The sequence below is a fragment of the Mustela putorius genome, unplaced genomic scaffold (assembly GCF_011764305.1).
Source record: "Mustela putorius furo isolate JIRA1106 unplaced genomic scaffold, ASM1176430v1.1 tig00003858_pilon_pilon_pilon, whole genome shotgun sequence".
Taxonomy (NCBI): Eukaryota; Metazoa; Chordata; class Mammalia; order Carnivora; family Mustelidae; genus Mustela; species Mustela putorius.
This window is the reverse complement of record NW_025422010.1, coordinates 29,884,404-29,903,702: the sequence shown is the minus strand read 5'-3', so window position 1 is coordinate 29,903,702 and position 19,299 is coordinate 29,884,404. Positions and strand designations below refer to the sequence as shown.

The 19,299-nt window shown below is 38.8% G+C and overlaps 1 protein-coding gene across 4 annotated transcripts in view; it reads right to left on the bottom strand.

Annotated features, from left to right (window-relative positions):
- MAPRE2 (microtubule associated protein RP/EB family member 2) overlaps positions 1-19,299 on the bottom strand; it is a 155,132-nt gene that overhangs the window by 38,796 nt on the left and 97,037 nt on the right. The window lies entirely within an intron of this gene.

The window sequence follows — 19,299 nt, the reverse complement described above, 5'->3', positions numbered from 1 at the left end:
TTTACTGATTCACATCTTCTTAATAGTTAAGGCTATAGGCATTTACAAAGGATATTCAAAGCCAGAATGATTATTTTTCTTTTACAAGGAGGAAAAGCAATTGAGTGGCAAGAAGGGGAACAAGCTGGCATTTCTGTGTTCTCTTTCCTGCTCCAGATCTCTTGGTCTGTCTCTATAATGTGCCAGGGATGGCCTTTCTGGAACATGAAAGGCTCCCCTCATGCTCTGGTATCAAGGTTTCTGTGAGAAGCTCTTTATTCCATTCAGGAGATACACCTTCACATTGGGAGAAACCAACTCATCTCTTAGGCCAAAGATACTAAGCATCCTTTACTGAGACAGGAATCCAAGATTGAACAAGGTACTGGGGATCTAACAGCTGCCTCAAAGGGAAATGGTGAGGCAGCTCATTGTTTGTAGGTAAGAGTATAAAGTAATGAAATATAGACCATAGTAAATACCACCTCCAGAATCTTGGCATCTGTGAGGTTTCCCCTTAGACTCCAATACCCTAAGGACAAACTAGTATATTCCTATGCAAGCAGATGGGCTCCCTTAAAAACAAACACTGGAGGAGGTAAGAGAAACATCATGATCTTAGGCATTCTTACAGTCATAATTCAATTATTCAGGACTTCCTTTTGAAGTGCCCCCACATGGAACAAATTTCAATAGCCATTTGAACATTTTTTTTTTTTTAACAAGAGATGGGATGTCTAAACATAACTGTCTCATTACCCACTTTTGGAAGTGTTATTCTTCCTTCAGTGGTGTTTAGCATGAAATGTACTTCTAAAGATCCAGACACCTATGTATTCTTACAAACCAATCAACCAACTCACTCACTTCCCAAATTTAAAAAGTAGTAACAGGTTTGAAACTTGAAACAGGAAAAAAGGAGAAACAATTTCTAGTTCACCTAAAGAGAGCCACTGTTGGGGCACCTGGGTTGCTCAGTGGGTTAAGCCTTTGCCTTCAGCTCAGGTAATGATCTCAGGGTCCTGGAATGAGCCCGTCTTGGGCTCTTGGCTCAGCAGGGAGCCTGCTTCCCCCTCTCCATCTGCCTGCCTCTGCCGACTTGTGATCTCTATCAGATAAATAAAACATAATCTTTTAAAAAAAAAGAGAGAGAGAGAGAGAACCACTGTTAATGTTCTGGTATATACCATTTTTTTCCCCCTTTAATCTAACAGACTGATTCCCTTCTCTACTGACATGTTTAATGGTTGATTTTTTTTTCATGCTAAGCAACTTTCTCAACCCAAGATTAGATAAATATTCACATATATTTTCTTCAAGTATTTTATGGTCTCAAGATTCACATTTACATTCTGAATTCATGTAGAATTTATTTTGGTCCATATCATAAAGGATGGCTCTAATTTTAGTTACTCCAAATGTTAGTAGAAATCTGTCATTTTTGGCTCACCAACATTTGGGCACCTTCCTGTCTGGGTTGATGCGACAGTGCCTCGCGTCCCACCACAGTACTGATGGTGAGCAGATATCCTTTTCAACATTCCCAGCAGGAAAGATGCGGGGCTATGTCCTGGGCTCCGCGTAGGTCTCACAGTCTAAATAGTGGCAGACATACACAGGGACTATTAGAATTTAGTCATGGTGGCATGGGTGGGATTTAGAGTCCTGTGACAGCAACACAGTGGCATCCTAGGCGAGTGGCACAAGGGAGGCTCTGTTCCCAGCTTCTAGCCTGATTTCCTATTGACTGAGCTACCAAATATTCTTCCTCTAAATGTGTCTCTGCCTAAGCTTGCCAGGATTATTTTTTGCTATTTTCAACAGCAAATGCCAACTGTTAAGTCAGCTAGGTGTTGAATGTCATCATTTCATGAATAAACTGTATTTTTCCCACTGAGGAAAAGCATTAGTTTTACTATATATTGGTTTCCTAATACATGCATTTAGGTCTCTTTCTAGATTTATTTTGGTCTGTCCCAGTGGTTAAGTTCATACTCTGTTAATCAAATACTATAATATATACTATTATCTGCAGTATAATTTCCCTTTTTCTCAAAATTTAATTGTCTTAAATTTCATCATCCATTTACTCTTGCCTTTCTATTTTTATATTTGTCATTCATGGCATATAGAAAATAAATTTTCTTTAAAAAAGTAGAAATTTACTAAATATCAGCTCTTTGAGATATAACTCACATATCAAAGTCCAGCTTTTTAAAGTACAGTTGACCCTTGAATAACATGAGTGTAGGGGTGCTGACCTTCCCACACAGTTGAAAATTTGCAGGTAACTTTTGACTTCCAAAAAACTGAACTACTAAGAGCCTACTGTTGACTAGAAGCCTTACCGATAACAGTCAAAATGTTTTGTATGTGTACATGTATTCTATCCAAATACTATATTCTTATAATAAAGCAAGCTAGAGAAAATGTTAAGAAAACCACAGGAGAAACTATATTTCTGATACTGTACTGTACTTATCTTTTAAAAAATCCACATATCAATGGAAAGGGACAGTTCAAACCCATGTTGTTCAAGGGTCAATTATATACAATTCTGTGGCACTGAAGTTATTCACAGAATCATGCACCCATCGCTACTATTTAATTCCAGAAGGTTTTCATTATCACCAGAATAAACTTCATATCCATTAGCAGCCACTCTCTCCCCTACTCCCGGATCCTGGTAACCAACCACTAATCTATTTTCTGTCTCTATGGTTCTGCCTATTCCGGACATTTCATATAAATGAATCATAAAACTTGCGGCCTTTGTGTCTGGTTTAACTTAGCAAAATCTTTTCAAGGTTCATCCGTGTTGTGGTGTGTATCAGAACTTTATATTCCTTTCTATGGCTTAAAAATATTCTATTGTGTGCATATACCACATTTTATTGATTATCAGCTGATTAACATTTGGGTTTTCACTTTTGGCCTATTATGAGCAAAGCTATGATGAACTCTCATGTACAAGATTTTGTGTAGACTTAAGTTTTCAGTTCTCTTGGGCTATGGTACACTTCTTTCTATATTTAACATCTGAGGAACTGCCAAACTGTTTTGTGTTTTACATTCCCACCAGCAATGTATGAGGGTTCCAGTTTCTCCACATCTTCACCAATCATAATTGTCTTTTTGATTCTAGTCATCCTAGTTGGTTTAAATTTTGATTTGATTTCCCTGAAGACTAATAATGTTAAACATCTTTCTCATGTGCTTTTTGGCCATTTATAGATCTTCTTTGGAGAAATGTTTATGCAAAATGTTTTGCTCATTTATAAAGTGGGTTATTTTTCCTTTTATCAATGAAAGTTTTTTGTACATTTTAGGGTCAAGTCTCTTATCAGGTATCTAATTTGCAAATAATTCCTTCTTTCTGTGGATAGTCTTTACTTTCTTGATAGTATCTTTTTTTTATTTATTTTTTATTTTTATTTATTTATTTATTTTTAAGATTTTATTTATTTATTTGACAGAGGGAGATCACAAGTAGGCAGAGAGGCAGAGAGGAGGAGGAGGAAGCAGGCTCCCCGCTGAGCAGAGAGCCCCATGCGGGACTCAATCCCAGGACCCTGAGATCATGACCTGAGCCGAAGGCAGCGGCTTAACCCACTGAGCCACCCAGGCGCCCCAGTATCTTTTTTTTTTAAAAAGATCTTATTTATTTATTTGAGAGAAAGAGAGAGAGCGCGAGTGAGCGAGAGAATGGGCGGTGGGGAGGGGCTGAGGGGGAGAGAGAGAGAGAAGCAGACTTGCCGCTAAGCAGGAAGACCCACGTGGGGCTTGACCCCAGGACCCAGAGATCATGACCTGAGCCGAAGGCAGACGCTTAACTGACTGAGCCACCCAGGTGCGCTTGATAGTATGTTTTGAAGCACACACATTTTTACTTTTGCTCTAAGATTTTATTATTTATGATAGAGAATGAGAGTGCAAGTTTGCAAACGGGGTAGAAGGACAGGAAGAGAGAGAATCTCAAGCAGACTCCTCACTCCTCACTGACCATGGAGCCAGCATGGGACTCAATCCCACAGCCTTGAGATCATGACCCTAGCTGAAATCACAGGGCTGGATGCCTGACCAATGGAGTCACCCAGGCACACAACATACTTTTTTTTTACTTTTTACTTTTTTTTTTTTTTTACTTTTGATGAAGCACAATTTGGGGGGGGGGTGTCACTTGGGCCTTTGTCATTTCCAACAAACCACTGCCTAACCCAAGAGCGTAATGATTTCCACCTACATTTTGCTCCAAAAGTTGTAGTTTTAGTTCATACATTTATGTCAATGATCCATTTTGAATTATTTCTTGTATATATAGGTGTAACATTTGGGTCTAACTTCATAATTTTGCATGTGATAGTTGTCCTGGCACCATTTGTTGAAAAGACTATACTTTCAATTGTCTTGGCATTCTGGTTGAATATCAATTAGCTATCAATGTATGGGTATATTTCTGGGCTCCTAATTCTATTTATATATCTATCCTTATGCAGTAATAGTCTTGATTACTGTTGCTTTGTACTCAGTTTTGAAACCAAAAGCAGAAGTCCTACAACTTTGCTTTTCTTTTCCAAACAGGTATTCCGGTTTCCTTGCATTTCCTTATTAGTTTTAGGATCAGTTCATCAATTTTTGTAAAAAGGCAGCTAAGACTTTGATAGGGATTGGACTGAATCTAGAGATTTGAAAAATACTGCCCTAACAAGACTTAGTCTTCCAATCCATGAACATGGGATGTCTTTCCACTTAATTTCTTTCAATGATATTTTCTAGTTTTTAGTATATAAGCCTTCCACTTTTAAATTTTTATTTTTAAAAATGCTATTGTAGGTGGAATTGTATTCTTAATTCTGTTTTTGGATTGTTCATTGTTAATATGAAAGAAATACAATTGATTTTCAGGTATTGATCTTATATAGCCTGCAATCTTGCTTAACTCATTTTTCAGTTATAATAGTTTCTTGGTGCTTGGTGCTTAGGACTTTTTTTCTCCATACAAGATCATGACATCCATAAACAGAGACAATTTTATTTTCTTTCTAAACTCAATGCTTATTTTTCTTGCCCAATTGCCACAGCTTGAACCTTTAGCACAATGTCAAAAAAAGTGCTGACAGCGAACATCCTGGTCTGGTCTTGAGGGTAGGGGGAGCATCCAGCTCTTCACCACTAAGTAGGATGTTAGCTTCAAGTTTCTCATAGATAGCATTATCAGAATGAGGAAGTTTCCCTTCTGTTTCTTCTTTAGTATTTTTTTTTTTAGATTTTATGTATTTATTTGACAGAGAGAGATCACAAGTAGGCAGAGAGGCAGGCAGAGAGAGAGAAGAGGAAGCAGGCTCCCTGCCAAGCAGAGAGCCCGATGTGGGACTCGATCCCAGGACCCTGAGATCATGACCTGAGCCGAAGGCAGCAGCTTAACCCACTGAGCCACCCAGGCACCCTCCTTTAGTATTTTTTAAAACAAAAGGGTGTTGAATTTTGTCAAATGCTTTTTCTGCATCTATTATCACATGGCTTTTGTCCTTTATTCTATTAAATGATGTTTTACATTGGTTTCTTTACTCCCATTTGATCCAACCTTGCATTTAATCTCATTTGATTATGGCACATAATCCTCTTTACATGTTGCCAGATCCACTTTGCTAGTACTTTGTTGAGAAATTATGTCTATTCATAAGAGACACTGGTCTGTAGTTTTCTTGTCGTAGCTTTGGTTTGGGTTGATACTAGCCCTCAAAGAGTAAGTTAGAAAGTGTTTCTTCCTCTTATGTTTTGAAAGGATTTGGGAAGGATTGGTGTTAATTTTTTTTTTTTTTTAAACACTTGGTAGAATTCACAATTGAAGTCATCTGTGCTCTGGCTTTTCTTTCTGGGATTCTTTAAAAATTACTAATTCCATTTCCTATTATATCGGTCCATTAAAAATTTCTATTTTAAGTTTCAGTAGTTATGTCATTCTAGGTGTTTAACCATTTTATCTAGGCTATTTGGTTTTTAAATATTCATTTTCCAACTCATGAGTTCTAATACAGTTGTTTCCCTTCAGTTTCCTAAAGACAAATAATACATAAAATATTTTGTAATATATTTTTATGTGTGTATATTTGTTTATATATACACTTTTTTTCTTTAGTGAGCATATCTCTTCTTCTTCCTTTAAGTCTGTCATTGGCCACTGATTTCTAATACTATGTAAATATTTTTCTGAGTTTTACCAATAGCTGTATGAGGAAAGGGTCCCGATATCTACCTTTTCAGCAACCACAGAGACAATAAAAATGTTTTCTCCTTTGATCTATGCACTGATCAATCACATTCTCCATTTCCTAAAGTTGAATCATCTTTGCATTCTTGGTATAAGACCTACGTGGGAATGTTTACTAAGTTTTTATTACAGTGCTGGTTTAGACTCACAAAGGCTTTATGATTTTTGCATCTATACTCATGAGGCTGAAACTCTGTGAGCTTCTGTCCTATTTATGATTTGTTTAAGTTTAAAAAATATGTTGGGAACATTTTCCTATTTTTGAGTGTCTAAAAGCTTGTGCACTAAAGTAAAAAAAAAAATTATTAGATTGCCAATGGCACAGTTTACTCTCTTTATATCCTCAGCTTTTTCCACCTCTATGCTTTCAGAATCACATGAGCATCAAACAAGCAGGGTCATTTTTATCCAACAAGCAATGCAGAAAGAGTAGATCATATGAGCATCCCCAGTAAATGGTACATTAGTTGATCACTTAAGGTATTCTATCATAAGTCATATTCTTTAGAGTCAAAGGAACCCCTGAAAATTTTAAAGAAATAGCTTACTGACTTTGGGGACTATGCTTAAGATTTGTTGTGACTGCCCCTGGGTATATCCGTCTAGGTATTTTCAACATCCAGTTCCCCAAATCTGTACTGCCCAAGAAACATCATGAAAGAATACTTTGAAGTTAATTGTTGCTACTAAGAACATGGTCAAGACTTCCTGTTTGGGTAGGAAACTATAACCAAGGCATAACTTGAACAAGGCTGTTGTATTCTGCCATCTATCCAAGGCGAATCCTCCAGCTGTGCTCTACATCGCATCTCCTCTCACCTTCTTACTGAAGTCGTGGCTCCAACTGCCCTTAGTCTCTCTTGCAGTGTCAATTTCTCTATGCTCTAGTTCCATCTGACTTTATTTGAAGTGAATCTCCACCATGTCATCTTATTTTAGGTCTATTTTACTAATTCTTATATTGGTCTGTGGTTTCCCTTCCCTTCACTGCTATGTAAGTTTCAAGAGTGCTAACACTTCACCTGTCTAGCTTCCTTCTGTATACAAGCCTTTAATACAGTCCCTGGTACAGGGTGGCCTTAACTATCTGGTCAACAAATCAAGGTTTACAGGTTACAGCAGTTCAGCCACAGCAAGGGCTGGCTGATGGTAAAATTCTAATGTTACCAAAGTCCCAAATAAGAGTACAGGGAGAGTTGCTATATATTTTAATAACTGACAGGGTGAAAAATTAACAAGCAGTCTAAACAAGAAGCACCCTGGAACCCAAGTTTGCAGAAAGGGGAAAGACAAACTTCAAAAGGCTAAAAATATGATACATCTTGGAAAAGCAATCCAAATTTAGGATATTGTGCTTATTAACAAGATTGAGGGGTCATGCTCTGAGCCTATGAACTCAAGGTATTCTGCAGTCATGAAGATCAACAAGTTTTGAAAATGATGAGGAAATAGAAAAAAGGAAAATATTCTTTGTAGAGTGCCATGCTATGCTTGTACCTACAGCCATGAGAATGGTTTCAGTTGTTAAATATCAGAAGGGACCTAGTGGAGCTAAAAAGTTTGGGGACAGGATCCAAAATGACTAGGTGAGGCATGGTATGAAGGCAGAACTCAAAAATGACTTCTTATACTCAAAAGATTCAAGGCCATAGGATTTAAGTCATGGAATCATGAAAAGCATGAGAAGATAAACTCATTTCTACCAGATTCCAGGATTTGACAGGACATTAATATCAGGATATTCCCTTTATTTTTAAAGGGAAATGTCCAGAAAATGAAAAAGGAAATATTAGTTTATAGATTATGCAAAGAGGTAAGAGATGAAAATACCCATGTTTATGTGAAATCTGTTAAAGGTTTCACATCTATTTTTAACATCTGGACCCACACCGGGATATTTTCATCGCCACCACCCTATTTTAGAGATTTGGGAACAAAGTTCAGAAAGTCATCCATCTAATAAAAATAACAGAAGTGGAATTTATACTCTGATTTGAACTTCAATTTCCTAAATATTTCCTCTTCTCATATGCTGCTTCTAGGAAATGATAACTGAAATCTCAAGGTTCAGAAATTTTTCTAGATTATAATTCAGTAAGACGTCACAAAATAAACTGCAAGAGACCCCATGAACCTTTCAAGGTGATGTCAGGGGTGGAGTGTCAATGATCCCTTTCCTCGTCACAGGACAATCTTGGGACAATCTGGATGGGTGGTTCATTTGTTTGTTCCCGTGTATTCCAGTATATGTACACAGGTAAGAATTTAGTTTTATCTATTTATGTGATGTGTATATATATAAAGTTAATACATATGTATTATTGTTGCCAAAATCTCTAAGCCCTTTCCCGGGAATGTGAGTGACATCATCTGTGCTGAAGACATTAAGCTATATTGGGTTTTGCCACAAAAGAGCTACTCAATTTGCCCACCTGATGTTCTCACACACCAAGGAACAATTACACAGAAATGTCTGTATCACTGGATTCAATTACAACTTTCTACCATCTTAAGTGGTACTGATGATGGGTTGGAAGAATGACAACTTTAATTTGCCAGACATATCCACACAATTATATCTTTCTTTGCAGGTGAATGATTTGTGGCAAAGCTTCTTCTCTCAAGCTACCCTTAGTCTCTCTTGTAGTGTCTCTTGCCCAGGAAGTAGGCAGAGGAGAACAGAGAACTGAATTTTTGGTCCTTGGATCTAAGCCTTAATCATCCTGAACGAACTGTGACAGGTCAAACCTTTCTAAGCCAGCAATATTCCTATCTGCAAAACGTCAGGTTTGGATACAACTGTAAGCTCTAAAATTAGATAATTCTCTAATTCTCTGCCACGATGTCTCTTTTCAAGGATATTTGATACTTCTGCTAATCAGGAGACAATAATGCTTCGTTCTCAAATGACTAAGACTTTGCCAGCACTCTTGCTTCTAGCCATCACCATCTCTTGTCCTAGCTGCTGGAAGAGACACTAGGGGCACGGCTGCGTCTAGACTCGTGCTCCTGGAAGGTGGGGGCACACACGCCCCTTCTGGATTATGGCTCTCCTGTGTATTCCTCCAGGAGCTCTGGACATTTACATACTCAGCAACAGAACTCCACGTTCTGGCACCTTCCACGGTTGACTTAGTAAAGATCTTTCCTATTGGAATATTGTTTTACACAATAATCAGGATCATTCCAGCTCTATTTTTGCATTCGGCCCTGTCATTCCTTAATCTGGTGTGACTTCAGTTTGTAACTGAAGCTCTCACCGCTAGCTGAAGGCAGCATCCTATTCCCCTCTGGGAAGTCAGGGCTTCTTATCAAGGGAATTGAGGCTGCAGAACACAGGGTCACAGATTTCCAGGACATCAGCAGAACTCTCCCTCCCTACACAAATGCAAGGCTTGAGTTTAATGGCCACTGTGAAATAATGCTTTGAAACATTAACATCTTATAGGAATTTAAAAATCCTCAAGTTCAGCTGCATCTTCCTAATCCAACAAAAATATGATTAAGTTAGTAGTAGCTCTGTTTTTGTTTTTACGGGCATGTCCCACATTCCTGGCATGAACAGCAGCTTGCTAGCTTTGGTTACCACGGTATTATTTCCCGCCGTTAGAGTGAACTTAGGACGCTGTCTGTTTCACCTGCCCCGAGTCACAAGTGCAGAAAGAAAGATCCAGAGTGCAGAAATCTAGCTTCCATGGAGCTTGTTCTCTGGAATTTCCATGGTCCTCCACTCAGCTTCCTGCTCCTTCCCACTGTTTGGAGTTATGTCAAACTTTTTATTCATATTTTAAACAAGTCCCAAAGACAAGTAACTTTCAAACTTATTTTAGAAAGAGGAAAAGGAGTAATAACCAGCAGGAAGATTTCAGCTCCCGCAGACATAGACAGAGCAGGCTCAGGTGAATGGTGCAGGGTGCTGAAAAGCACCCCATCCTTTCCCTTTTCCACATAAAGAGCAAGCTGTCACAGGACATTTTCATCTCCTCCTTTACAGAGAAAGAAATGTGCCAGCAATCACTATTCAGGCAAACGGATTTTGAAGAGTATCAGCGGATATATTATAAGGCCTTGCCAAACCATGTGGCTGGGCTCTCACCTGATATGCACACTCAGGTTTTTATTAATTCAGAGGATATAAAACCTTTTGAAGCATCCTATAACTTCTAATTATGAAATAAGTAATAGAAATGACAAGTGCAGTATAAGAAATACCAACAGTAATATTTGTATGGTAACAAATGAACTACACTTACCATGGTGAGCATTTCATAATGTATATAACTGTTGGTCACTATGTTGTATGCCTGAAAATAATACTGTAGAATTCAATAAAAATAAAAAATTATAATCATGTAAGTCTGCAGCAAATTGCAGCTAAAGGCACTAACATTCTGTGCTTATAACCTGCCGTTAAGAAACTAGAATACTCTTCATTTTTATTAAAGATTTATTTTAGAAAGAGAGTGCGTGTGAGCAGGAGTAGCGGCAGAGGGAGAGGGAGAGAGAGAATCTTCAGCAGACTTCCTGCTGAGCACAGAGCCTGACGCAGGGCTCCATCTCATGACCCCAAGATCATGACCTGAGCCGAAATTAAGAGTAAAACGCTTAAACGACTGAGCCTGTCAGGTACCCCATGAATCAAGAATGCTTTTAGAAAGGTAATGTTACCCTTAAATTGGGTTTTTAACTAAGAAAATTGCAGAACAGTGTTAAAAGTGAGAACTGCCATTAAGAAAAAACTGATCAGATAGTAAGACTGGTGTACTGAGTTGATTTAAAGGTGCTTCTAAAAAATCATGGAAGATTAAAGAATATTTTTCAAAAGGAATGTCAATGTAGCAAAAATTTACACGTGAAATAGCCCTTAAGATTTAGGTATCAGTGTTCTCAGATAAAAGGTAAATTTTAGAGCAATAATTAGAGATTATAACGGATAGAAATCTATAATACAGAGAAGAGAACTGGTATCTTACTAGAGGTATTTGTGGAAATTTTTATAGAAACTTTTCTCTCAGTTGAAAACAAGAATATAAAACTGAAGTATAACCAGACTATTTCTAGTTGGTTGTGTTTTGTTTTTTCCAACTAAATGGCAAGTAACCCTCTAACTTGTCATCTTCTATTTTAATGCTTTTAGGAAAAAATACAAAACTTCAAATCTGCCTATTGATACAGAAAAAGATTCAACCAATTAAAAGAAGTGGAAGGTGAAGAATTATCTTGTTGGTCTGAAATACTTCTTTTCAGGGGTACCTAGGTGGCTCAGTCTGTTAAGCATACAACTCCTGATTTCGGCTCAGGTCATGATCTCAAGGTCATGAGATTGAGCCCAGTCCTGGGCTCTGTGCTCCATGTGGAGTCTGCTTGAGGATATTCTTTCTCTTCCCCTGCCTCTGCTTCTCCCCATCTTGCATGCACCCACATGTGTGCTAAAATAAATAAATCTTAAAAACAAAACAAAACAACACAAAAAAACAAAAAAACTTCTTTACATCTGCTAATGGACAATCCAGTGCTGGGAGCCTGGTTTGACTTCTAGCTTCTAACACCAGTGATGTCCTTTAGAGTAATGGGCTCAAATTTTACCACAACAAGCTGTCTTGTACAAGCTATCCACCTTCGTACAGAAAGATCTGACTTCTACAAGGGCATCAGGAATGAAGGAAGTAGAAGCACTTGGAGCACAGGCAGGCGTGGTGTGCAGGACAAAAGGTCACTGGCTTCCAGAGAGTCTGATACCGAAACTGGCAGTGAGATGTCCCAAAGGCTTGACTCCCAGAATAGAACTAAAGTTAGAATCTGGCATTCCAGAAAGAGGAGAAAAAAAAAAAGCACAAAAAGCTTTTCTTACAAATGAAAAACAAGTTAGAGAGGTATATATGAAACTCAGTCTGAAGGAGTCAGTTTTCTTATTTCGTTCATCAGCACCAGCTTCTATAAAGCTGTGACATCAGGGAACAAAGTCTTTTCACATTTGCACTTGGTGTTTTCCCACTGTTTTGTATTACCTTCTCTACTTCAACGGACAATTTTGTTTTAAGTGTTGAAGTTACAAGACTAGGTAAAAAGGGAGTATTTTCATCACAGAAAGCTTAAGGAGGTGGCAAGATTCTGGGAAAAAAAAAAAAAAAAAAAAAAAAAGGATTGTTTCTAATTTTTTGGTTATGCTAAAGAAATGCCTGTCTGAAGGAGACATATAAGGATGTCCCTTTATTAATCAATGAAAAACCAATAAACCACCAATACTTATTGAGGAATTGGATTTTAAATAAGTAACTTAGTTTTGAGAGCTCAGAGAAATAGGAAAATCGCCAAACACACAAAACTAGAAGTGCTCAAGGATATGGCAGAGACACATAAATCTAAAGGCATTAATGTTCAACATTCTGCCCAAGAAAATGCCAAGAAAGAATAAGCAATATTCTCAAACAGATTAACTCAAGTTCAACTTGCATGGTCATTTCTGCTCCTCAAGGAGCTTCATAACCTCTGATGTTGAGATTTTAGGTACTTAACGACCTTAAGACTTTTTAGAAATCTGAACTTTGAGAACAGGGAGAGCTCACATCTGGAAGAAAGGAAGGAAGCTGGCATTGGAGATGGCCTTCAGAGAAGACATTCCAAGCAAAGAGGGAATTAGGACATTTGGTGAATGATGATTTAGGGCAAATGTAGGCTAAGGGCAGTGGGTCATGGAAATGATGCTGGAAAGACTGGTTGCAGTAACTGCTCAAAGCTTTATAAGCCAAGAAGAGAGGCAAATTAATTTGGTTATTTGCTTATTAATAAATATGCTTATTTCTGGGCACAAGTGTCTTTATAGAAAAATGCCTAAAGTATGCCATTTTTTAAAAAGATTGATTCTTTTGAGAGAGAGAATGTGAGCTTATGAGTGGGGGGAGGGGCAGAGGAAGAGAAATCTCAAGGAGACTCCCTGCTGAGCACAGACACCACTCTCTGTTTAGGGCTTGAACCCATGACCCTGAGATCATGACCTGCAATGAAATCATGAATCAGAAGCATAACCAACAGAGCCACGCAGGTGCCCCTAAAGTATACCATTTTGAAGCTCCAATTTTTAGGATATATCTATTTTAAGGGAAAATGAGATAATGGCAAAAGACCTAAAGCCTATGCATTCCTCCCAGTTTCTTAAGGAATGTCTACTGTATCACTCTACCAATAGGCCATGCTAGGCCACTATGTAAACTCTTGGTATTCTAGCTGACGAAGAAGCTCTTCACACAGTGCAAGATATAGTGGTATGAACTGCCCAGAACAAACCCACAGTCCACTTTTATGCAGTGGACCTCTCTCTACAGCTGATCTTTTTGTGGCTGAGGTCACGGTCTTTGGGACTGGGGGCTTTTCTAGATCCATGTTACTTCACCTGTTCTCCAAGGCTTACAGGTGAGAGCTCCTTACTTCTCACCGCTCCCCCTCACATGCAGTCCACCCGCTCTCACCAATGCCAGTAACACCCTCTACCTGCCAGAGCGCTCTCTTCCCCACACCTCCCAGAGAAGAGGTCTGGGGGCCAGAAAAAGCCCAGAAGGCCAGAGGTGGTATCCAAAAAAGTCCCCAACACTTTGGGAAGAACCACCATTTGACATGCATGCAGGCGGTGACACATGAGAGAATATTCTTCCATAATGAACCGTTTTCTTTATATTTCACAGGGTAATCCCAGAACATGTTGCTTTTCTCAGCATGACTCTAGTATTAGGAGAAATCTAAATTAGTATGAGGAATGGATGAGTATTTACTTCAGGGATTCAATTATACGACCCTAGGGGAAATGGGGGAAAAAAAAAAAAAGGAATTAAAAAAAAAACAGGAAAAGAGTTTTTTTGAACATTAGATGTAAACACAATTACATATAATTTTAGAGTTGACATACACATTTTCATGAAAATGTGGTGCCTTATTTGGTCTCCTAATGTTCTTCTACGAATTGTCAGACAATGTAATCTAGAAGAAATCAAAGTGGAGAATGATCTTCTTAGGGAGAACAGAAACTGCAGGAAATCATGTTGGCATAAGCTTCCTATTTACATGCTTCTTACTGTCAAATAATTTGGTCATAAAAGTTTATGAGTATTAATACTTGGGCAAGATCAAACCTTTGTAAGGGAGGGAACAAACACAGAGGTAATTTGCAATCTGTCTGAATTACGTAATGGTTACAGGGTGGAAAAAACCCAACCTGCAGAGCCATGGTGTAGTTGCCAAGTACTTCAATTATTTTTTCCAGGTATACAATTCTGACATGACCAAGCATTTGACAGTGACTTCTGACACTCCTCTTTTATAGTGTCTACATGGCTGATAAACTGTATATTCAAGAACATAATTCAGAAAAAAATGTTAGAAAAAGTACTTTCCTTTGAAGAACAGGAAAATTTAAAGCTGCTTGGCTTGATCTTTTTTTTTTTTTTAAATACTTTATTTTTATTTATTTGACAGAGAGAGAGTGCACATGCAGGGGGAGTGGTAAGCAGAGAGAGAGGGAGAAGCAGACTTCCCGCTGAGCAAGGATTCTGACAAGGGGCTCAATCCCAGGACTCCAGGATCATGACCTGAGCCAAAGGCAGTTGTTCAACCAATGGAGCCACCCAGGCACCTGGATTTTTTTTTTAATAACTTTTTTTTTTTTTTAAAGTAGAAGTCCAGCATGGGGCTTCAACTTATGACTCTGAGATCAAGACTTGAGCTGAGATCAAGAGTTGGATCTCTGCCAGGCACCCCACAGGCTTGATTATCTTAACTGTCGGAAAACTAGATGGCCTGTTAATGTTTCCGATATTCCTATGCACAAAGTGCCTGTTAGTGTTAGAGGCCACCTGAATGGGGAGATCAGCTGGACATCTACTTACATGCAGGGACCATGTTTCACCTCTGCTTTGTATTTAGGGAAGCCAGAGGAAAAGGAACCTGAATGATCTGGATCCAAGGATCGAGGAGAACTTCAGTAGTAAAGGCATGAACAGGTGTCCACTGGGTATGATCTGTTATTATGTAACTGCATCCCCAGCTCCTAGCCCATTACCGGACATACAGTAGGCCCTAAATAGTATCTACAGACATTATACAACATCAGAAGGACATCTGAACGGTACCTTTATCCAAAATCTCCATCTTCCCCTTCTTGGCCTGAATCTTAACCACATTAAAAAATCCAGTTTGATTTCATTAAGCATTTTAATGGGTGGCTCAATTATGCTTCGGCTTCATGATTCCAGCGTATTTGCTTCACCGTCCACTAAATCTGCATGGCTGTTTGGCCAAAGACGCAAGTAAGGCTAAGATAAGAACCTTTTCTAGACTAAAATAATCTTTCTTTGAATACTACAGCATTTATTATTTGAAACATTAATGTCCCCTTTTCTGCCTAAAATAATCTCTTGATACTACATTTATTATTTGAAACATTAATGTCTTACGCACACCCAGTGTACATGTACATGCATAAAACACTGCATCTTCTCTCTGCTTTCAGCAAACATTTTCTGCCTAAAATGTCCTTTTGACACTTACACTTGAGTAGAGAATTCTCGTTCTTTAAAGGTTAGTCCAATAGCACTTCCTCTATGATGTTTCTCTATTCTTTATACAGAATTAGCTATTTCAAGCTAATGGGTATGGAGGCCCAGAAGTGGGCTGCCTTGTATTTTAATTAGCTGTCTCTCTCCTAGTTGATGGGTAACTCATTTGAGACTGGAGGTGGTACCCGACCCACCTCTCCACTGTGTTAGCACAGTGTCCACTAAAACGACCACACTCGTGGCTCCAGAGTTTGTATCTGGCTGGAGTTGGGAAACAGATATGGGAATCAGGGGACAGAACTGGATGGGAAATGGGTGAATTCTCTTTAATACTGCACTAGCATGTCCTTCCCAGGAGGATAAGAAAAGCAACTTTTCATGCTGAAGGGGTTGGACAAGGACCAATAGAGGTCTTGGCACAGCTACTGCCACTGGGTTTACTGAACTGAAAGAAATAACCAGGAAACAGTGATACCTTGATACCCTTTGGGGGGACCAGACTTGTTAAATGATTCAGGATGTTACTTTTCCTCAAGAGCACATAAAGCTGGAAAGGAGGATATGAAGTCCTCTCAGACACAAGCTTGTTAAAGCAAGCCTGGATTCAACGTGGGGAAAGCGCTACAGTCTTGAGATTCAAACAGTGGACAGGGCACCCACGTGCTTAAGCCTGTCTCTAAAGGAGGCATTATCCTGGCTATAGCTTCCCTGGCCAAGAGTCATTTGGAGACAGCTGAACAGCTCTTCCAAGGAGGGTGAAATCGCAGAGCCACCTTGTCTTGCTTAGAGAGAAAGCATTCAGAGCAGGAGAGGGAACAAATGGAACATGCAGAGAGGAAAGGCTTTTTCTCTACGCCATCCTCACCATAGGTAGAGCAGGGAAAAATCATCCTAAGACCGGGAGCAAGTGCCTGTGTCTTTCTCTTAGTGTCTCACCACCTCTGCTAAGAGAGGCCTCGATGAGACCACTGGGTCACACCCTTGTCATCAAAAGAATGACCAGATACATCTCATTTCTTCAATGTAATGGAAAGGATGAGGATACAGATTTCTAGCTCCTCCTCTTCTAACATGCTGGAGATGTTCAGTGGGTTCCTGATTAACGGATATGGAAAAAAATCCAACACACACATGCGCACACGGGGAGCGGTCTACCACACCCACAGCTGCCATACATTGAAGCAAGAGGGGCGTAAGGTTGTGACCCAAGGAGACGCCAGTTCTACTGTCAGCAGTGAACATTTGGCGTCCCTGAGCTTTTATCCTCTTAAATAAAATACAAATTAAAAACTCCTAGTCTTCCATAGATGGCTGTTATAAGAATTAAAGTAAATACACATAAAAGCAGAATGGAAATGGTAAAGAGCAATAAATAGAAGCTGAGTCCTTATGACATCATTTTTATGCCCCTCAAGTAGAAGGATATGTCCCATGTGCCTGGTTAAAAGAATCAGAGCTGTAAGAATGAACAGGATTGAACTGGATTGTTTCAGATATGAAATATGAATCTCCAAAATGCATGTTTTAGATTCAAAGGGCAAAGAAGCAAAGAACAAAAGTAGTTCCTTGGTCTCCCACTAGCAGAGAAAGGCTGTGAGCACATTCCTGAGATCCTCCGGTTTATCTACTGAAAAACATCTGAGGGCTTCTCCAGGCCTCAAGTCTTTCCCCAGATAAACATGTGAGGTGCTTAAGTAATCACAAGTTCATTTATGAAAGGAAATGGCTCTTTTCTCCCAATTTTATACTCTTCCTGTTAAAGGCTTTAGATGATTTAAACTGAAAAGGGAAAGAAAAAGCAATATGAACACAAAGTAATGTTTTATAAGAAAGAAATCCATAGTGTAAAGTAAATGACAGCTTTAGAAAAACCCAAACAACTCAATATATTGGAACACCCTTTTATTTCCCCTTCAGATACTTGTTTTTATAGATCTTGGTGAATAATTTCAAAATGAACATATATGCTTTAAAAGTAAGCAGCTTATAAAAGAGAAAGTGAGAGAAGGGGCTCTAACAGTTTCTGAAATTAGAATTTTAAACAACAAATGAGTCTTAAAATCCACCATGTCCTTGGGCTCTAGCCTGATGTCTCCCCAACTCTTCACCAAGATTCCTTGGACCATGGAGTCAGGACTCCAGGCAGCAAAGCTGGTGGAGTCAATGCTGGGGCTTCTCAAGTGCATTCTAGCCTCGGCCCTATACTTCTGCTTTGAGCCTCATCACCTAGACCCACCACAGTACAACAGTGCTCACCTTGGGACCCACAGTCATGGACCCCATTCATGGTTTCTGAGCCAGTAAAACGCAGCAGGGTCTTGCTATAGATTAGAAAAAAAAAGAAACTGAACCCCAAAAAGTGTGATAATGGGTTTCTGAATTAGTGTTCTACTTAGAACCCTGAAAATGGCATTCATTTGTGACATTTGTGAATTTTCCCAGATAAGGGAACATAACTAAACTCTAGAATTGAAGGGATTGCTTTGTACAAATTCATACAATTATTACCAGTTTTTGTGATTTTATGGAGAATTCTCAAAGGTATTAATTTGAGTTTCTAATAATATGTCATTAATTAGCTTTGTTTCTGTTAAGGTACTATTATATTTAGTTCTTTGTGATTACATGTTCCTTGGTTTTTTATTTAAGTATAAATACTGCCAGTCTTCAATAAAATAATCACACTCTAGGTGATATATTTTCCTAGCCTATCTCCCCTATTTTATGGTGTTCACCATTACCTACGAAGGACTCCAATAGAAATGAGTAAGAATAGAAAGGACGCATCTGTAGATGTGTACCTGTGAAAAAATTAATGGAGTCACATGATACTTATCTAGTTAGGGACCTGAGCAGTTATCACGGAGGACTGGTTTTATGGAATTTAAAATATTTGTTGTGGGGCACCTGGCTGGCTCAGTAAGAAGGGCATGCAGCTCCTGATCTCGGGGTCATGAGTTCAAGATTACTTAAATATATAAAACTTAAAAAAAAGTTTGTTGCATTTTTCAAAAAGAAATGAGCAATTCTATGGTTTCCTGATGATATCCCAAGTATGCACAGTTGCTTCAAACAGTAAAATCAATCTTCACATACTTATATGATGAGATCATGAGGAAAAACTGTCTTTCGCTTACAGAAAACAACATGCTTCATGTATTTCAGGGCTGTCCCTAATAAAACACATATTATCTTACATATTGGTCACATCATCCGACTCAAGAGGGAGGATTTCCAAGGTCTTTCCCAAGGTACGGCCATTCTAAGTCATTGAGGCAGCACCCACCCAACTCCCGAAGAACCAGAAGGAAGGTCCTTCTCTGCAGATTCTCCATGACTCCATCCGCTCCTTCCTTAGTATATCCAAAGCTCTTCCAAAGCAGCACAGTCTCTGGTCTTTTGCAAGGACAGAACCATGCTGCACTGAGCTCCTAAAGGACAATGGCCATGTCTTTTTTAAAAAATCTTATTTTATTTAAAATCAGTTAACATATAGCATCTTAT